This window comes from Amphiura filiformis, chromosome 4, assembly GCF_039555335.1.
Source record: "Amphiura filiformis chromosome 4, Afil_fr2py, whole genome shotgun sequence".
In the NCBI taxonomy this organism is placed as follows: Eukaryota; Metazoa; Echinodermata; class Ophiuroidea; order Amphilepidida; family Amphiuridae; genus Amphiura; species Amphiura filiformis.
The window spans coordinates 35,460,240-35,465,360 of NC_092631.1; the positions used below are offsets into that span (position 1 = coordinate 35,460,240).

Here is a 5,121-nt window from a genome sequence, read left to right on the forward strand (position 1 = left end):
TCATATATTCTTCAGGGCCCGGACTTTAAATAAATCCCGCCACATCACAATAAGGCTACTTAGTACATGGTGCTATGGGTTTGGGATTTTATATTCCTACATTTACTGGAACCAATATTTTTTGGCATCTTTAAACCTGAAATGATAAAGATTTGATTGGTTCGATTTGATTGGTTCCACTAAGTCGTGAGTTATTACCAAAATTTGCAGTATGATTGTAAGGGATAGGAATTGATATTTTTGCAGAAAGACAAGTGTCTTGAGTGAATTTGTATCACTGAAAAATATTTTTGTTAAAACTTATAACCTCTTTTGAATTATTGATACTGGTATAAAAAATCGAAATGAGCAGATTTCCTGATGATATGGATATTGGGCTATTCCATTTAAAATCCATAAATGAAAAATCCATAAATGTCAAATGTAATTGACAACACGTGTGGCCGAGTGGATAAGGCGCCCGACTCGTAATCCATAGGTTGCGAGTTCGAGCCCCGCTCGTGCCAACGTGTTGTGTCCTTGGGCAAGGCACTTTATCCTCATTGCCTACTGGGGGATGGGGTTGGGTTGGATTGGATGTTTGTATAGTTGTTTGTTTCAATGTTGCAATATTGGCGCTGATTAAGCTGCTGCCTGCAAAATTGTATTGTGTCTGTTTAGGTGTGTTTAATGTACAATTCTAGCAATTTGACCTGCGGGTCACCATTAGAGTTTGAAATAAAACCTTCCTTTTTTTTAATGAACACATTAGGCAGTTATAGTTAACACTCACCCTCCCTCTGGAAAATTCATGTTGAATTTTCTCCTTGTGGAAGATATGTTCAAAATATTCCACAGGTTAAATGGAATAACCTTGCTTTGATATAGTACCAATGAAAGGTCCATTCAGTGATTTGCTCATCCGGACGATCGTAAAAATCATCCAAATTCAGATTTTGGTACCTTTGTTATTGTCATGTGCTAACATAGCCGCCTGCTAGTGGTTCAGCCGAAAGCCGCGTATTTAAGACAAAATACGACATTTTACATGAATCTGTTATTTATACTGACAGTATATAAACAGAGGATGATTTTTTAATCATCACTTCCCACCACGCCACTGTGTTGACTTGCGGTTAGCACAGCTGTGTGAGTGAACATGACACCACTGCTCGCACATTGCATTGACGGACATGGTTAAATTTGAATTTGGACTGATATATTTACAATAAAAACGCATTCACAATGCTGGTCGATTTCACATTTTATGTTACCTACAGAAGGTGTGAATTATCCTTCATGCATACATCACTCTAGATCTGAAATCGACCAAGTAATAATGACACACGCACAATTCTTAAACAACATCTTTTGCACAGAATTCAATGGGATTTGAAAAGTAAAGTGGCAGTTGAAACTCTGGTGATAACATATGAGCAAAGTTTTTAAGTCAAGTCAACACATACATAAATGACAGCCAGTGAAAAAATTTCACTGACTATCCAGGATTTGAACCTGGGACCTTCGGATCACCGGACCGATGCTCTACCAACTGAGCTAATAAGTCAGATGGAGAAGAGCAGTGATGTTATTATCTATAGGCCTTCAGTTCAATACCCGCCCTCTATCATCTTCTCATCCAAGAAGCTTTAAGAAAGAGGTTTGGAAATCCTTCGAAATTATATTCGAGACGGAGAAATAAACTTTTAATTTCTATCTGGTATAATTAAATTTGAGCAAACCTTTTTTAAAGCTTCTTCAAGATGAGAAGATACATAAATGACAGTATTGAACTGAAGGCCTATAGATAATAAATCATTTCCATCTGACTTATTAGCTCAGTTTGAGCATCGGTCCTGATCCGAAGGTCCCAGGTTCAAATCCTACCAACTGATATAGTCAGTGAAATTTTTCACTGGCTGTCATTTATGTATGTGTTGACTTGACTTAAAAACTTTGCTCATATTTAATTTACCACATAGATTAAACTTTATTTCTCCGTCTGGTGATAACACATTTGCAGTGCATGATGGGGCTTTCTTAAATCATCCTCTGGTATATAAATTAGCTACATCAATTTGAATGGGGCTTCAATTTCGGCAATACTGCTGTTTTCTTCATTTTGTACCAATTTTTTTATTTCCAAAATACCAAAATGACAATTTGAATGACTTATCCTTCACTTAAGCAATTAATTAAAAAAAAAAAATTTACACTTGCGCTGGGATTAATGAATGGGTCTTTAAGGGTAGACTCGGTATTGTTGGTTGAAGCAAAAAAAAAATCGATTTTCATTATCTAAAACAATATATTATTGCAAAATAACACTTTGATGCTTTGCAAAAGTTCGTTCTACAAATCATATACTTTGAAAAGTTGCTTGATTTATTGTTGTTAATGGGTTATGTACGTTTTACCAAAGTGTTGTTGTTTCAGCCCTCTTTTACAACATAACCCAAGAACCACAGGACTTACAAAATTAAGCATATCTGTGATATTTGAATTCTTTTAGACACTCGCTATGAAATGATCAATGGAATTTTTGCCAAAGCTCACTACCATTCGCAAGATGCTGTGAACTACCAAATCGCAACAGTTTAAAATAGTTGCTAACCTTAACCTGATTTACTTATTAGCTTACGAGTTGTCATAAATGTGAGACCATCTATGACACAACCAATCAAAAAGTCAGACATCTGTAAAATAGTTTTCTGAGATAAAGCCAAAAGTTTCCAATTTCTGTACTTTTTATTTGAAAAGCATTAAAAGCCTTATATCTCAGAAATCATCATGTGATGGCCTTTTCAACAAATTGTAGCTTGTTACGGCAAGTCAGAGCGGTGCCTGAGCTAGCAGTGTTTGTGCTAAAATCTATATAGGATGAGGTATGGATACGGTATGTGAGATACCAAGGCTTATTGTAATGGGGTTTATGTGCATGATTTTCACTGGGAGGAAGAAATAGCAAAAACTTTCGTTTTGACATATTATTTGTCTTAACTCAATAACTGCAATACATATGGAAATATAATCTACCAAAAAACGTTTCAAAACGTAAAAAGCGGCCAAAGTTTAAAAAATCTTTCCTGTGTGGCTTTTCACCCTTTTTAAAACTTGGTCCCATTTAGTAAAGTAGTATTAACATGAAGAATGAGTCCTAATTTTTACATGCAACAATGTACTCTTATAGGTTTAAGACTGTTCGAAAGCGGTGCAATATGACGTAGGCTACCGTATGTATTATCCAAAACATTTCAAGGTTTATGTTTTATTATATTGCGTGATCATAAAGAGTAGTAGAGTATTATATATACTTAGCAAATTGACTGTGTGTCAACCTGCTACATATAGGCCCTACATCTGTACATAAGGCGCAGAATCGCACATGACGATGAAGAATTTAACAAAGTGAGTATTTGCTACAAAATACATTATAACGTCTATACGGAAAAAAACTTCAATTACGCACGAACATTAATTCATTTGCTCTACAAAATAAACATTGACAACTAAGAAAACCAACAAGTAGCCTAAAGATGACTTCGTATGGGTCTTTAAAACTTTCATAAATGGGACCAAGTTTAAAAAAGGGTGAAAAGCCACACAGGAAAGATTTTTAAACTTTGGCCGCTTTTACGTTTTGAAATGTTTTTTTGGTAGATATTAAATCTTTTTTTGAGGTAAAAAAATATTGCGCGCTAAGTGGTTCTTTGTAGCCATGCGAGGTGAACTATTTGGATATCCATATTTCGCGGTTAATGGTGCTTTGTAGCCCTGCGGGGCAAACTAGTTGGATATCCATATTTCGCGGTGAGTGGTTTTTTGAAGCTCCGAGGGGCAAACTAGTTGGATATCCATATTTCGCGGTTAGCGGTTCTTTGTAACCCTGCGGGGCAAACTAGTTGGATATCCATATTTCGCGGTTAGCGGTTCTTTGTAACCCTGCAGGGGCAAACTAGTTGGATATCCATATTTCGCGGTTTGTGGTTCTAGTGGTTTTAACGACCCGTAACCACCCCAGTCAGCTGCATACCGCATCCAGCTATTTTAATTATCAAAATACTAGTTTTTTAATGCTATGGGGTAACAGAATTATTAAAAAAATTAATAGCTGAACCCAATAGTTCAGCCAAGGACTGGAAACGACATATTGATGACTTTATATAGAGTGTATTCAATAAACCCAAGGCGGAACGAGAGTTGCTAAGTAACCGCTATCCGAACCATAAACACACATGCATGATCAGACAACGAGTATTCAATTTCCTCATAGCATCCCACGTTGTACACACGTCAGTCGAATTTGGCGGTGTTGGTTTGTTAGCCCCCCAAGTTCAGTCCCAGAACAACGCCAAATATGGATTAAAAGACCTTTGACCTTGGATGTACAACAGCATGTTATGATCTAATGGGAAACTGTGCACATCAACAAACACCATTTCTATCAAAAGGCAACGGCCGATATAATTTGAAACCACATAAATTACTAGAGTTGGTTCTTCTCTTGGATTTGGACCAAGCTTTAGAATATCGACTGTTGCGTTTTGAAATAAAACAAATCAGAAATTTATCACCCATTGTAAAAGATATGGCACATGTACCGAATACATGTACATACATTGGCTGACCTTGTGGATTTCCTGGCCCAGCTATGCTAACCACATAAGGAGATTATACGATTAACCTAGTGCAGCTATTGTCATAGCAGGGTATTATTATGTAATACTCCTGATCCATATTTGGCGTTCTCTTGGACTGAAGTTATAACATCGTTCACTTTGTGTTGAACATTGTATGTGGGCCTCGCTGTAATAACATAAAGATCAGTATGATCAGTGTGGTATCACAGAGCAGACCCTTGAGAGGGTCTGCTCATTTGGCTCATTTGCGTGGCAGTCGGACTCGCCATTGTATTTGATCATTTGTGTATGGAGAGCAATGGCGACCCGTCATTGTATTTGTTCATGTGTGTATGGAGAGCCACTCTTGGAGCCCATGGGACTTGGCTAGGTCCTCAGGTAGAGTCAGACGCTGTATGTACTAGAAACGCCCATTCTTGATTCTGCGTTCATTCAATGTTAGCATTAAATTTGTATTGCCCGGCGGCCCCGCGTAATGGAAAAACCTGAATTTGTTACATAA

General features: G+C 37.1%; 1 non-coding gene across 1 annotated transcript; it reads right to left on the minus strand.

Moving 5' to 3' along the window:
* Positions 1-1,473: 1,473 nt before the first annotated feature.
* On the minus strand, positions 1,474-1,547 carry Trnat-ggu (transfer RNA threonine (anticodon GGU)). Its single transcript has one exon. It is a non-coding gene; the product is annotated as a tRNA-Thr (tRNA).
* Between the last annotated feature and the right edge of the window lie 3,574 nt (positions 1,548-5,121).